The sequence below is a fragment of the Lepisosteus platostomus genome, chromosome 1 (genome assembly GCF_059453375.1).
Source record: "Lepisosteus platostomus isolate fLepPlt1 chromosome 1, fLepPlt1.hap1, whole genome shotgun sequence".
Lineage (NCBI taxonomy): Eukaryota > Metazoa > Chordata > Actinopteri > Semionotiformes > Lepisosteidae > Lepisosteus > Lepisosteus platostomus.
In genome coordinates, this window is record NC_142611.1 from 14,692,257 (window position 1) to 14,709,808 (window position 17,552).

The 17,552-nt window shown below is 35.8% G+C and overlaps 1 protein-coding gene across 2 annotated transcripts in view; it reads right to left on the minus strand.

The window, feature by feature from the left end:
- Positions 1 to 17,552, minus strand: part of LOC148677756 (glucosidase 2 subunit beta-like) — a 219,366-nt gene that overhangs the window by 55,403 nt on the left and 146,411 nt on the right. The window lies entirely within an intron of this gene.

Sequence of the window (17,552 nt, forward strand, 5' to 3'; positions counted from 1 at the left end):
CCTGCATAAGAAATTCAATTCCGGAAGCGCTTCAAAACAATGTGAAAGTTCTATAAGGTGCAGATATCATTGATGGAAATAGTGCCCATGCATTATTTAGACACTTACTTGCATCAACATCCATATTTTATGTTTTGAGGACCAAGACATTGAACCTAAAGTTATGTTTAGTTACGTAGTTAAATGTTAACCTAAACTAACATTACATATAGGACGAGATTGACTTCATCCCCTACTGAGGTAAACATTGAAGTGTATACACTTGTTACAATGTATTTAATGAACGGTGTCCCTGGTCACTATACAGGATATTTGCTTGGCAACTCAGTTCCAGAGGAAAGAGTGCTAACCAGTGGTTCACAAACACCAATACAATCTCAGGTTTGGGGCAGTGTATAACTGATTATTCAGATATGTGTACGCTGGGAGTAACATGAATGCCGCTGATAAATAATTAAGAACATTTGTGGAATTCTGTGCTAATCTATCAGCACCATTGTAAATAGAAATTGAAAAAAAACCCTCTTATTACCCTGCAAAATAAGAAAAATAAAAATAGCCTAGCTTATGAGATGTAAAACAAATAGCAGGCTCCACCCAGTTCTTTTAAATTATTTTATTACATGCCAGAATTAAAAACATTTATATTGTATTGATTATGTTAGCTGAGAGACATCAACTAACACAAGTACCTCAAGGGAGAGAGGCGCCACGACCCCATTAGAGAGCTCATTGCATGACTCCACATATCACTAAAATCCACTGACTATTGGACACTGCCAGGACTCAAAAAGCAAAAACCTGACTAATATGATCTTCTATCATTTTCAGCTGTACCCACCTTATTGATGTAGCATAAAATCCATGCAGTGGTTTAAAATGGATAAAGCAAGGTGCCAACTTTTTAAATGATGTAAAAATATTCTCCCACTTGATGTCCATTTACGGACAATATATAACTTATTAAGGATAAGATTGGGAAGGGAATCTTGTAAGGTATACTGTTTGTTTATTATATGTTAAAGAAGCAAACATTCCTCATATTTACATCATTGTGGTCATTGTCCACTGGCACACATTAGCATAGGGTTTAGCATTGCTGCCTCACAGCACTGGGGCCCTGGGTTTAATTCTGTATCTGGGGTGCTATTTGCATAGAGTTTGTATGCTCTCCCTGTGTTCATGTAGATTTCCCAGGGTGCTCCGGTTTCTTCCTACAGTCCAAAGACATACTGTACTGGCAGGCTAATTGACTTCTGGGAAAAACTGGCCATTTTTTGATTGTGTGCATGCCTGCACGGTTATCCTGAGATTTACTGGTATTCTGTCCAGGGTATATCCTATCTTATGTCTATTGTTTGCCAATATACAGAAAGTTCCACTTCTCTCCCACCCTGTGTCTTAACTTATCCTCCCCTCTGCTCAGCCCTGCTTTCCTCTTATTTATCCTGGACCACCTAAAACTAAACAACTTAGGATATTTACAGTACAATTTAACTGAGAAAGCGAGGAAAACACCCATCGTCTATAATAGGTGTTTAAAGCCTCAATTTCCAATCTGTAAATATGTTTACAGTACATCCCCTCCTCGACCATTCCCAGTGGCTAAAACACAGACTTATAGTACAATGAGTTTATAACTTAAAAGCATATAATTATCAAACAGATCAGCACGAGCCCTGTAAAATAATAAAAATTGTATGTACTGTAATAATATAACATAATTTTACCCAATATTAGAAAATACTCCTTGTTAATGTCGTTTTAGCTGTACACAATCACTGAAAGAAGAAAAGGGAACACTAAAGATATGCAAAGCTGTTTTTAATTAGCCTAGTAAACCTCTCCTGATTGCATAATTGGAGTAACCTGACAAATTATGCATGGGGAAATTAATGGAAAGACTTTACCACAGTCAATCATCTTTATCTCTTTCTAGTAAAGAGTCTCAATAACCAGACAATCATTTCACACACCTACACTTCAAATGATCTTTACATATTCAAACTTCTTCTAGAAATCCACCTTTTATACTACTGTTTTGGAGGACTGAATAAAGACAGCGGCATGACAGTGGGTACCATTATACACAGGATGAACACAACTGTTAATCTCACTACATTGAACTAGACAACATTTTGGAATATGAATCACTGCTTTGTAGAAAACAAAGCACAAGTCCATAATTATATAATATCAGAATGTGCTGGTTTTCCATCAAGATAATAAGTGCGTGTCAAAATACGAAGCACCAAATTGAATAGACAAAAAGACATCAGTATCTTTTAGGCAGAATGGCCTTGTACATTATGAGGAGCATGACGCAACACCTAACAAAGATGCTATGCAGAAGCCTAATATAACTTATTACTATATAATATAATTTATTAGTATTACTTGGGCATGTAATGGCTTTGGAATAAAACTAATAAAAATAATGAAAACAAGACAATATTAATTTGCCGGAGTGTGCTCCATTCAGAGTGACAGTGCTATTCATTGTAACCGAATGTTTGACTTAAATTTAGATGAGTCATCTAGCCAATTATTTTTTTTCTTACAACCCAAATTTGATCTACACTAGAAATTCCACTAATCATTAAGACTCCATAAAATCTTATACATCTTCAAATGAATTTTACATCTTCAGTTTGGAAAACTACAATGAGATTCTTTTATTTTTTTGTTTTTTTATTTTTGCTTTCCACAAACATGGGTAAAATGTTGTCATAAACTGCTGTGTTGTTGTTCCTCTTGTCTTGGACAGCTCCATGTCCACTGTTTCAAGAGACCCACCACCGCCTATAAGATAAGCTGCAGTATTTCATCATCTATAGTACTAGCAGTTTTGTATAAGCAGCAAATTCAACATTCAACAGAACTTCAACAGCAGCAATAAAAATTTAACTATGATATCTAAAATGCAAAAAAGCGTTCATTTAACTCCTTAGAGTACAACCTTGACAACCTTGATGATTTAACTAAGAAATTCTTACTAACAATATCTCATTGTAAATAGTGTTTAATACTGTATATTGTAAGAATATAAATAATTACTATTATTATTTTTTTTATCCTAGATTTCAAGGTAATTTAATTCAAACAAAATGTGTACTACAAAATGTAATTTAAGATAGGACATAACTATGTTTTCCTAAACTGAGAAAAATAAACTTTGATAAGAGGAATCTTATTTCAATGAGTTTCTGAAAAAAAACTATACTATAAAATAATGAATACATACTCTACATTGCCATATAAAAGTCATATAAAAGTCTTAGAGATCTTAAACCCAATCAGGAGTTTGAACATAATGGTGCAACAACCATGCTTGATAGTAGGGATTGTGTGGACTTTTGAAGTGCTATTTTGGTTTTATGAAGCAACACTTTTAGATTTTTTGGGACATTTTAGAGCTTCAATTATGCCTTGTCTGACCACAGAATATTTTGACACATTTCAGTCAAATGTTTTGTTATAAACTCCATCAGAGTTTGATATACATTTTATGGCCAAAGACCCATGGAGATTTTGTCCCCTCTTATGCATGTACTGACTGGTCAAAGCATGTGAGTACCTGAAATAATTTAGGTTTGCTGTAAGAAAAATTGGTGAATATTTATGCAAGCAACATATTGTAGCACTTTCGGGTTCACGTAGGTATGCGCCCTCGCTGCTGCCGCCTCAGATCGGCCCCCCACCACTGGGGACTCGAACGTAGGCCTCCAGCGTCACTCAACATGGAACCAGCCAGCTGAGCTAAAGGGAGATCTCCCCCGTGCCCGGCAGCTGATGTCCCTGCTTTTCACAGGGAAGGGCAGTGACGTCACTGCGCTATGGCAAGTCGGCAAGCACAACCTGTAATGTTGGCCGTATGCGTTACACTCTCCCCCGCTTAATTTGCCGTCCTCGGCAAAGGGCTATCCCATCCCACTCCTAATACCAATGTAGCCCTTTTGGGTTCACGTGGGTATGCACCCTCACTGCTGCCGCCTCAGGTAGGCTCCCCACCTCTGGGGACTTGAACCCAGGCCTCCAGAGTCACTCAACAGGGAAGCAGCAAGCTAAGCTAAAGGGAGATCTCCCCCCAGATGACGTCACCGCACTGGCAAGCACAACTTGTAATGTCGGCAGTACAGTATGAGTTACAATATTTTAGATTTTGATTTATGTAACAGGTTAGTCTGATATGTTAAATCACGAAAGTTTTGATTACTTGTAATTCAGAAAAATGGGACATCATTGAAGGGGGTGAATCCTTCTGTATGTCATTAGCATCAAACATCTGGGAAGGAACTTTGTCACAAAGCACTGATCACAGTCTTCAAAATCCTAATCAAAGTAAGAGTGACCCTAAAAGAGTAACAGAAAACTTACAAATGAAAAGCCAATATGAAGTTTTGGAGAAAATAATCCACCACCTGTTCTTATCAAATCTATCTGACAAATGTGTGGTAGGTGATTCCATAATTTATTCCTCTTCATACATCCACAAAACGTTACACTAAAAACACAGGTCTGTAAGAAATAACATTAAAATTTAAAACACATTAAAACATTAAAACACATTAAACATTAAAACACCTAAATTACAGTTAACAACTGCAATAGAACTGTATTTTTGTATTAAGAAGAAAAACAATTGAATTGTAGCACATACAAATACACATATAAAACAATACAAAATGTCTAAGATTTTTGCACAGTGCCCTAGTACAAATGTTTTTAATCCCAATTTAAAAAAAACAGTACCTTATTTTCGTTAATCTGATCAAATTGTGTTGAATATGTCCAAATGAAAATAAGGACCTTAACATAAATTAATCTGCTGTATACACTACTTGCTTCCAGTTGTTATCCTGTTAAAGATAAATGTATTGCAAGAAACATATGTGTAGCATGCCAAATCAAGCAATGTTAATTTAGGAATGAAAAAGAAGTTAATGAGCACGTTTTACACTGTTTTGCTTTTCAAAAATTAAAAAGGCCTCTTAACACTGACATTTCCACACCGTTTGATTGGCTTCAGCAGTTGCTTATTTTAAAAACGGAGGTGATAATTAGTCTTCCCACATTACCCAAGTGTGTCGGACACATTTTAAATTAAAATGAGATGAAGTCTGACTGAAAATAACCCACACCAACAACTCTGCAGAACTTTTGCATTATGGATAGAAAAATAAAAATGTATAGAATAACTGTAGAAGGAGGGCAAGTAAAAGGGATGTTTCCACACTCTAAAGAGAATAAATATTGCACTGAGCACACAACACTAGGCTACAAAATGTTTTTAATCCACTTGCTATGTTTGTAACTTTTTGTACTAAGGTTTGCAATCATTTAAAAAAAAGGCAATTTCTTTAATTGCTTCAAATGACACTGTAATCAGGTATAAATGCTTTCTTTTCAGTAAGCACTTAACTACGATGATTTGTGTTTAGTCACTTTTTCCTTCTTCAGCGAATGAATACTTAACATATCTAGCAAGCAGCAACTGAAATATTGTCAAGCCTGAGACAATGAACTAAACTCTTTATTGCAGTCATTTAGAGGAATTGCTTGATCTGCAAGAAGTACTTTTGCAGTGTATCAAAAGGGACTATTGCAGTCCTTCTTGCATAAAGATAGGTAGCAATTCTGTCACCTGTGGGCGATGAAGAGCTATAAAGGTCATGTAAATAAGCCATATGAGGGCTTTCCCTTTTGTAAATAGCTGCTCTTAGTGTTAGTGGGTTCAGCAGGGGGCGCTCACCCTGCGGTCTGTGTGGGTCCTAATGCCCCAGTATAGTGACAGTTATTCTATGCTGTTACAAGGCACCATCCTTCGGATGAGATGCAAAATCGAGGTCCTGAGTCTCTGTGGTCATTAAAACTCTCAGGGCGTTTCTCGAAAAGAGTAACGGTGTAACTCCAGAGTCCTGGCCAAATTTCCCAATGGCCCTTACCAATCATGGCTTGCTAATAATCCCCATTTATGAATTGGATTCATTACTCTGCTCTACTTCCCACTAATAGCTGATGTGTGGTGAGTGTCCTGGTGCAGGTGGATGCTGCATATTGGTGGTGATGGAGGGGAGTCCCATTACCTGTAAAGCGCTTTGAGTGGAGCTTTGAGCTTTGAGTGGAGTGTCCAGAAAAAAGCTATATAAGTGTAAGCAATTATTAATCAATTATAATTAAACATTTTTTAGAAAATGTTGGTGAGGTGCCCTGCATTTGTATAGAACTTCAACTAAACCACATGACTACTGTATAACTAACTCATCATAGCCAACTCATCAGAAGGATCTGAAATATTTCCATGTCGGTTTCTTAAAAATCTTACCTTTATGTGCATCTCCATATTAAATAATATTACCTTATAGGTAGTTACAGAAGACTTCATTCATTCTGCATAGACTGCATAAACATTTTATGTACTGTATAAGATATTTGATACAATGTATAAGCAGTAAATTTAATTATGGCCTAGGAAAAGATGAGCTGTTGCATATTCTCCAGAAAAGACAGCTTGTTTTCCATTTCAGTAAGTTTCCTGAAAAAGTTCCTGGAGATGTTTCAATATTGCATGAATCTTATCTTCTGAAACTTATTTTCTGTAAGTCAAAATTTAAGCAATGAGGAGGAAAATGCAGTAAAATTAACTATAATAAATCCTTTGACTGTGATCCAGAATGTGATAATTTTGTGAAATTACAGAAATGTTTTTTTTTTTATCAAACCAAATATTTTATTGAAAACCCAAAAGCTCAAACTGAAGACTTCTAAGGGTAAGATAAGTTACAGTAAATGTCAGCAAAATGAAAGAAAAAAAACCATGTTGATTATATAAGTATTGTAATAAGTACCTTTGGAAGCAATTACAGCCACAAGACTTTTTGAGTCAGTCTGAACTTTTCAGCTAGGTGAAAAGTTTCCCCTTCTTAATGGTAGATGTTCTCAAGCTCTCTAAGGCTGCCTGTGGATCACTTATGGACGCCAGTTTTCAACACTTTCCACACATCTCAATAGGATTCCAGTTCCTCACCCATAACATTATGCTGTCACCACAATGCTTGACTGTAGGAAATAGGGAGATGTGCTGTGTTGATTTAGTGACAGAGGATATGCTTTACAATATAGCAGCAATGGTTATTATCACACTAAACTAAGTGAAACATCTTTAAAATCAATTTCTTTGTTCTTAAAATGGACAATAACCCTGGAGCTTAGCTTTGCTGATTCAAGCCTTTAGAAATGCACCGGAGATTAACCTCCCTGATAAGAAGCTAGTCATGACTCTAAAACAAACTTGGATTCATAAATTGGGTTTTTCTTTTACCCCTCCAGTGATGAAAGTGATGAATGTCCAATATCTGTAGTGTACTACACCAGAATTGACCCATCTGAATTCAGACTGTTTCTGGAGGACACCAATCAATCATTCAATGATGGCAAAAGACAAACATAGGGGGTAAGGAAGGATACTACACCTGATGATGTCACAGCCAATCACTAAACCTGATTACTGGACTTATAAGGTATTTTACGATATTTCTCTTTCATCCTCACCTGGGTCCTGGCAACATGACAAGCTAATCAATCATGTGATAGTGGCCACCTTTGTCTGAGCTTCAAGAAATACCAGGCTGAGAAAGAATGAGTCTCTATGTAAACAGAATTACAGTATGCTTAAGGCTGTCTCTGCAATAAATCTTGTGACTCATGAGTCAATTCAAATTTCACCTAAAGAATTAAATCACCACAGTTGTCAACAAGCCAGCATATTAATAAATACTGTATTCAGAACTAGCAGCCACACCTTGTAGAGCAACCTTAAGTTTCCCCATCCTTTTCTCACTCATACACAGATCTGAGTCAGACTTTTATCACAAACTGTTGGAAAGCCACTCAAGATCAAATCTCAGCAGATTCCTTTCCATGATTTTCTTTACCCAGCTCAGCTCTGTCTTCATGCGAGACTTATTTAACTCTTCAAAGGACAACCCGGCTACCATTTTGTTGGATGAGTATAAATTCAATGTTCACATTAGAAATCTCAAGATTTAAATTATCTTTCTGAACAAATTTGATAAAGTTCAGTTCAAGACAGCAAATATTTACACGTCTTAAAGGATATGAATAGTATTTAATTGTGACTAATTGTGAGACTCATTTAACTTATGAGGTTGACAATAATGAGTGTTATATCCCGATGTTATTAATAGCTTTATAATCCCTGAGAGAATGATTAGTCATTTCTAGCAAAGTAATCTGTTTAAAATACACACTATTATTCTAGCTGGTTTGTTTTGCTATGTTTGCAATGTCCAATTGTTGTATTTATAAATTATATATTGTATACTTTTAACCTGTGAGACAATATTGCTTTTTATTTTGTATGATTGATGCCTAGTAGATATAAAACTCACTCACAAGTTACTGGTTTACAACTTCTTCTTTTTATAGTAAATTCAAAACAACACATCCCTGTAACAGTTACACCAAAAACTTCCAATTATGCCAAGTCTGACCACAAATCTTTCCACCACATTCTTGGAGCACCAGTTAATTGCTTTTTTTGCACACTACATGTGGGATTTCAGATGTTTTTCCACTGTGCCATAGAGGCCATCTTTGTGGAACGACCGTAATATTATTGACTCAGAATGCGTTAATGTGGTCAAAGATACAGCATATTCAGTGTGTCTGAATTTCTACACCCTTCCCCTGCTCTCTGCCTTTCTACAATTTTACACCTGTGTATTTATTCTGAAATCATGTGAACCATTATTATTGAACACAGATACTTTTCAACTAATTGATTAAATTTTTGCACATGAACTATTTCATGTTTGCCACAGAAAATAATGAACACTCATACAGTCAACATATTTTAGTTTTGAATTTTTCATTACACTTTTAATTGTCATTATCTTCTTTCACCCATAAGAGCATTCAGTTAGAACATGCACATTTTGTTTAAAAATATTCACTTTTAAAAATGCGCATGAAGTATTTGTAACAACATTATTGGACTTTACTGGAAGGGGTTGAAATACACAGCACTGTATTTAAAAAACATGTCATTAATAACATATGATTCATTCTACTCAGAATGTGTTTTAGGTTAAGAAAATTTCATTACATTTTCTCCTTAAAAATGACTTGTGTATGTGACTTATAGTTGGTGCAATCCATCAAAAGTGATGGCTGTACATAAAGTTGAAGAATTATGTTTGGAAATATGGTTAATAAATATAATGCATCAAACCAAAAGAAATGTCCTATAAAATCTAGATCGAATATGAACATAAATTATGGAATACAAGCAGTGATACAAAGTATGGGAAATGTTAGAAAACGTCCCATGTAATTCATTCTGTATAGTATGGACAGATGGGCAACTTTTCTTCCTAGTATTAACTGTGATGAGTTCCACCTCCTTGTCTTCACTGCACCAATGAATAATTTAGGTTCAGCATTGATCTCACAAAGTCCAGGCAACTATGGTTTAGTTACCATCAAGGCTTATTAAGATTCCTGCATCTTTCATATTGTGTGAACAGTATGGCTCTGACAACCAAAAAAATGGCAGAAGATGCCCCATCTGGAATATTTTAATGCTTGTTCTGGCAGATAAAGGCCTACTTGTCATGAGATCAAGATTGATTGCATTCTGGTATGACTTATAGCTGCCAGTATGCCATGAATTTTCCCAAATAAAAGATGATGCACAATATCAATGTACTTTGCCAACCCATTAATGGAGCACAAATGTGATGTCTTGAAACTTTTAATCATGATCTGGCACAGAGGTATCTGTTAAAATAGGGTGGAGGCAGGAAATGTATCTGTGGTTAAAAAAAAACAATAATAAAACAAAAATATTAACATTTGGGGGACTCTAGAAAGGATTGTCTAAATGTAGACTGCTGTACTACATTTGTGGCTTGAGAACTCTATTAATGTCATTTCTCAGTTCCTGCCCTAAATGCAACGTTTTGGGCTAGAGAAGACCAACTAAAGGAATGTGGAGCTGACTACATTTTCTTCTGGAAGGGAAACTCAGAAGAATATCAGATTCATATTCATGGAGTTGGATTTGCTATTAAGACCAAAATCAGCAATCACTTTTGTCAGTTCCTTGCTCAAATTAGTAGAGAACCAATGTCATTTCTTCTCCCATTTAATCAAAGTGCTCTAATTGCGCATTGTGGGCAAGACTAAGACGATAACTATAATTTCAGATGATAAAAACAAGGAAAAACTTTCTGTGGCAAACTTGAGTTCAAAAGGAAAGAAGACTTGGAGACTTTTAACACCACAGTTGGAGGAGGTGTTCACCTCTAGAATGATAATAATAACAATAATAATAATAATAATAATAATAATAATAATAATAATAATAATAATAATAATAATAACATTAATAATAATAATAATTGCTTATACTTATATAGCGTTTTTCTGGACACTCCACTCAAAGCACTTTACAGGTAATGGGGATCCCCTCCACCACCACCTGGATGATGTGACGGCAGCCATAGTGCGCCAGAACGCTCACCACACACTAGCTATCAGTGGGGAGGAGAGCAGAGTAATGAAGCCAATTCATAGATGGGGATTATTAGGAGGTCATGATTTGTAAGGGCCAATGGGTAATTTGGCCAGGACGATGGGGTAACACCCCTACTCTTCTCAAGAAGCGCCCTGGGATTTTTAATGACCACAGAGAGTCAGGACCTCTTTTTTACGTCTCATCCGAAGGACGGCACCTGTTTACAGTATAGTGTCCCCATCACTATACTGGGGCATTATGACCCACACTGGCCCTATTAACACCTCTTCCAGCAGCAACCTTAGTTCTTCCCAGGAGGTCTCCCATCCAGGTACTGACCAGGCTCACACCTGCATAGCTTCAGTGGGTTGCCGGTTGTGAGTTGCAGAGTGATATGGCTGCTGGCTAAAAATAGAATGGAATCAATGGCAAGGTAGGACTTGTAAATGTAAACTCCAATGGCATTCTTCAATATTTATTAATGCTATTCTAATTTTGAATACTGACAGAAGCCTTTCAGGATTGCAGTTAATTTACTAAATGTATGCTAAATAATTATACAGTATGAGATCGTGATCGGTTAAAATTAATCTCTAATGACTATGGTCCAAAAACAAAACCATCACTTCTGTCATCATAATCTGGTACAATTATGTTGGCCCAGTATATTCCATGATAGAAATGGACCCTGAGAGTTTTAAACATATTTACTGAGGTGCATCACCTTAATTCTCAATTAGTAGTCTCCAAATGTAAATGCTCAAGTGCCATTGGTTCAGAATCATCATACTCATTGGAAGACTGTAGAACATTCTGCAGAACAAGCATTTCTTTAGCATTGTCATTCATAGAGTAGCAAGAATTCTACATGCTTTAATCCTAATATATCTCATTGATTGAATTAGGGGCTTTTAAAGAGTGTGTCTTCAAAATTCATAAAAAATCAACAGGCAATGAATGAAGCAAATTGTTATTGTTAAATGAGTGCACACAAGAAATAAATGAGCAGCCTGAATGGTTGAAAGAGTGGTCAAATACTCAAATTCTGCAGCAATGGAGGCTGTGAGAACAGAACTGGAACTGAACTGAAGCAGACTTACTGTATCCAGTCTTGACACAAGACCTTAGACATTGTATATACAGAAATCTAGACTTCACACTAACAAGAAAACAGTACAAGACACACGATTAATGTGGTAGCCTAAAGCTTCAGAAACTGATAGATTCTTGGTAAAGGACTTTTTGGAAAAAATACTGTCTTTAGCAAATAAGATGAGAGCACATTCTTCTGCAACAAAAGTGTTATCTCAGCCTCAGCTAAATTCAGAAGGGTTTTAGTCTTGGCAGTCGATAATAGTTTCAGTAACGGATCTAACCCTGAAGATAGCAAGGTCCTTGAGGGAAGATAGCATGTGAACATTCCAGACCCCTAGTAAGGATATTTCACAGGACATTTATCTAAATATTAATTTATAATCATTCATCCTTGAATATTCAACATTTTTTGGTAAACCATATTGTCTACTTAACAGTTAGGATTACAGGCAGTTTTAAATATCTTACATTGCACTTTGAATGCAAACAATGTGCAAGAGCACCATTATGATGACAATACAATTTTCCAGACTTGAAGTCAGCAAGTGAAAGATCAAACAGATGAATTCATTAGGGGCACACAAAACAGAAACTAATAAGCCTATAAAAGTGCCTGAGCCATATGCACAAATATATGTTTAATGTATGCAATAGCATTTCAGAAAAAAAGGTCTTCTGATATCAGTGGCAAAAAGTATTAAGGTAATGGTAATGTAATATTTAATTCAGATACTTGTATATTCAATCAAAGAGTTTTGGAAAGTTGTTTGAATATGTTTTATACATGATGCACAGTCTTCAGTTTATCCTCTAAAGTGTAAAGGTGGCACTAGTTCTATCCTGTGTGAGATGGCCATGTCTATGGCATCAAACCCACTGTAGTTCCATTTACCGTATACAGATGCAGCCATTCAAAATGTGCGGGCAATACCGCATTATTTTTTGGTGCGCTGTATGTAGTCCACCGCGAATTTCTGGTAAATACCGCTAGTTACCGTAAATTCTCCTATAATACCGCAAGCAAAATAATAGTATCCGGAATTTCCGCAAGGTGGAGCTAATAAAGCTCAACCTCTCATGTTTGAGCTGTCGCCATCAAAGTCTTTAACGAAGATATTACTAATAGTATTAATAATGAATGACCTTGGACAAGCTGTAAGTGTAAACTCAAAGTATTGCCCTGGTCCACATTCTTTTTTTCATTGACCGTCTTTGTAAAAGTAACACCACAGCATTTCACAATCACGCATTTGTTTCCAATCATGCAAAGTACAGTCATTTTTGAGAATCGATTCACCATGTCTTTCACATGCTCATAAAAGAGATTGATTTAGGAACATAAACATATTACCGTATGCAAACTGTACTGTATACAGTATGTATATGTATATTTAATGTCTTAACTGTGCCCGTTTAAGTATTGAATATTTATATGGAATTTTACCACTGAAGGGAAATCTTAGTGCCTGAGCATAAAAAGAATAGGAGATCCCACTAATATGGAATCACGTATCTAAAGAAATTAATAACGATATAATTATATTCATGTACCGCAACACAAGAATAGTACACGCTGTACATTGATAATGTTTCTGTAGTGCTTTTTCAGCACTCTGCATGTGACCTTGCTGGTGGCGCTGTGGGTTAGGTTCCTGACTCCCATGTCACACGGTCTGTGATCGAATCCCACTGTGGAACCATTACTTTTTTTTAAACAAACATTTCTTTGAAAAAATGAAACATTTCCCTTGGTCAGAGATTAAATAAAACCTCACTCGCACCAAACAAATTTATATTTCTAAATATCACAACATGATCGAATTTAAGTCATTTTAATAACAATGAATAGTCACCTATGCGTTACAAAATAAACATTTATATTGATTTAATTTATAAATCGTAAACGCGTGTTTAAATATATGTGTTTTTTGATTCACAATCAGACAAATGCAACATGAATTGATATCTTTGTCTTCTAAGTATCTTAATAAACTTTCAGCATAGCTTTCTCCCCGTTTAGATTTATTTTTCTTGGGATCTTGGGATCAAACGTGGAAAGATTAGATTGTAATCGTTTTTATTTTTTAAATACATTTTATAAAAGTGTAATCTATGCTAAAAAGTTGTACACCACCTGCTATAAAGATACATATTGTAATACTTCCGGTTCGGATAGGACAGACACGAGAACTCAGACTTGCGGAGTTAAAGCAAGTTAAAGCCTTGATTTTATATATCACCTTTAAAAGTGGAATCTCAAAGCAAAGTAAATACCCCACACTGATTGTCATGCTAATAAAGCACCTTGAATTTAATTGAATTGAGGGAGAGAGGGTGGAGGGCGAGCGAGAGAGCCAGGACAGACATGCAAATAAGATACATTCCACAGACATTCACAACAGCGACATATCATAAAACATTTGCACATATAGTTAAGTTATTACTTAGTTTTCAAAGTGCAATGAAATACAATATTGTTGTTGTTGCTGTTATTGTTGTTTTTATCCTGTAAAGCGTTTTGAGAAGCCACCTTTAAATTACATGGAATGGAATGAATGATAAGTGTCGCAGTTTAAATAATTTTCGTAGTTAGAAATTATGAAACGTTCTGTTAAAAGCAAGGGAGTTTTTATGTCCATTGCAGTAAAAGAAAATGCCTGACAAAGTACGGCTTGGACAGATTCCAAGTGCATTTTTGCAATTTACGTTGCATTGTCCATTGTGCTGCTGTAATACAGTTTAAAATAAGTCTAAACTGTATCAGCTTTATTTATGGGTTGCACTTTAGAAAAAGTCAAAAACCGCACTCCAAATGCAATTTAGAGCTTTCTGGCAAGAGGAGACACCCAAATTAATCATGTAACATGCCACTGTTTGTGCATGAACAAAGTTATACTGCTATTTTCCTTAGATACGCGATTAAAAAAAAAAAGTTTTTGAATCCCAGGCGGAACACATTCCATAAGAATCAGCGCTTTTATATATCGCCTTTAAACACATATATTTAAACACGCGTTTACGATTTAAATCAAAATGCAATTCAAATCAATATAAATGTTTATTTTGTAACGCATAGGTGACTATTCATTGTTATTAAAATGACTTAAATTCGATCATGTTGTGATATTTAGAAATATACATTTGTTTGGTGCGAGTGAGGTTTTATTTAATCTCTGACCAAGGGAATCATTTCATTTTTTCAAAGAAATGTTTGTTAAAAAAAAAGTCATGGTTCCAGTGGGATTTGATCACAGACCATGTGACATGGGAGTCAGGAACCTAACCCACAGCGCCACCGGCAACGGCACATGCAGAATGCTGAAAAAGCACTACAGAAACATTATCAACAGACAATGTACAGAGTGTACTATTCTTGTGTTGCGGTACATGAATATAATTATATCGTTATTAATTTCTTTAGATACGCGATTCCATATTATATTTCCTTTTAATCAAATTCTAAAAGTATGCTTGTTGACTCCGGTATCTCTTTAAAGACTTCGAAGCTTAAAATGTTTAGGGAGAAATGGAATACTGGTGTGTATTTTTTCTTTAAAGTACCAAGACCAGCCATATACTGTATGTTTATGTTCCAAAATTAATATCGTTTATGGCCTTCACACGCGTTACAGTATGCTCCTATTCTTTTTATGCTCAGCTACTAAGATTTACCTTCGGTGGTAAAATTGCATATGAATATTCAATACTACAAAGGGCACAGTAAAGACGTTTACTGTAAATCTTTCTACGACAGACAAATGGACCACGAGTGCCCCTGTCGGTCAACCAATCATGTACCGCGGTACCGCGCGTCATCGTGCGTCACAATGCGCGACGCCGTAGCCAATTACCTCCGGTACGTGTCTGTACCGCGCACTTTGAATGGCTGCATCTGTATGTGTATCAAATTGTAGCGCTTTTTATTGTTTAGTTTTCACAATGTACAGTAGTTGTTTGAATAGGTCAATTAGCATTATAAGCCCTCTGTATTTATTGTTCTTGTTGTTATCAGGAGTGATAGTAGCATTTAAGATGCCTGTAGCTTCCCTAATGCAACACTTCACTGCTTTAGGCTGTCGTACTGGCACAAATCGATTGCACTGGCTTGTCTTACAGTAAAGAGCAATTTGATAAAGAATATACGCACAGGGGAAAATTAAGTTAGAAGATTACAGAAAATAATTCATATAGAAGAAATTCATTTCTGACAACCTCCTGGTATGAGCGTAAACATTTATTTTAACAAATTGTACCATACTGTATACTGTAGCTTTTCACAATTCTCCTGATATACAGTACGTTCCAAGATAGCAGCTTCTAAGATTGCTGCACATTCTCTGTCAATATCAGATCCACTCTTATTGTTGTATTCATTATAATGCTTGGGGATGAATTTAATGCTTTTAAATCCCAGTGTTCTGCAATAGCAGAGGCTTCACATTCTACACATTTAAAGGATTCTGCAAATCCTTTTGAAAGGCATAATGCTCAGGAGCTAGGATGTGTACAAGTTTAGTATTTCTCAAAGCCTTCTATCAATGTTTTAATGTGCACCTCAGTGGGTACACCATGTGTAGCAGCTAAAATGCTTGCAGTACTCTTAGAGCTGTTTGGAGTTCTGTCTGCTGCTCCTGTGATTCAAAACATGGGGAGGATGATTGACTAACTGCAGGGAGCAGCTGAATGTGAAGAAAGGCCTGCATCACACTTCACTCTTCTCAGACATAATGGCCTGAAATCTGCCAGCCCACTCAAACAGAAAGTGAGATGGGAAAAGATGTACTATAAAGCAGCAGAAATGATAGGCAGGCAAAAAGTAAAGCACTGACACCATGTTACAAACAGAAACAGGACTGCTCAGTACAGTACTTAACTAGCTCCAGAATAAAAGGGAGAATGGCATTTGTTTGAAACAAAAACAGAATCAAATCAAAAGATCTAAATAAGTTGCCCAAGTGTTGCCAGTAAAAATCATCCAGTAACACAACCACAAGAACAATTGCCTATGTAAGAAAAATTGAATGAAACCAAACATGATGACTTGAAGATGAAAAGAGAAATCAATAGAGTAATCAGCTTCCTTTTCCATTTTAGAATAGAAAATAAACCCAGCTAATGGAAATGGTGTATTATCTTATAGCTGATTTTGAAAAACCCATTGTTTTCTTGCACTTGCACATCTCCACCTGTGAAATAGAGCAGATATGTTTATATCATTTTTTAGATCTCTTGTCTCTTGGGTTCCACTTTTCTCTTATTTTTTTGTTATAAATCACCAATTATTTTTATTTTTATATTCTGCTTTTCTACTATTTTTAATTAACTATTTGTTCATGAACTTGCAGAATTGCTGTGATCCCCACAATTGTACAAGGAAGCTATTCCACCTCCATTGCTAATAATATAGCCCATATAGCCCAAGGAAATAGGCTGTGATGTGTGATAGAGGGTTCAACCGAAAAGTCATTGAAAGCCACATTCTCTCATACAATAACATGGCTTCCTTACAAGGTATCCACTGTGGTCAGCCTTGTTCCATCTTATGTGCTTTTTCTTTACCAATTCAGAGTTTACAGCAGAATTTCAAACTAATAATGCTACTATTACCTACTGTCTATCGAGCAGGATGTGACAATATCATCAAAAATAATCAGCAGATGAGAGAAGGTTTGGGAAACATTATCTATATGTAACATTATACTATAGTATATCATCAGTAAAGAGGGATATTTTGCCGAATATAAATAATGGAAACATTCTGTAGAAACAGCAGATTGAAGGACAGCTTGAGCTAGTGGTTACCAAGACAAATCAAACAGCAGAGATTAAAAACAGACATCCCTATGTTGACACTCATGAGTGCACCTAAAATAGCAAATTGGGAAGATCTTTCATTGCCTTGTACAAACGATTGCTC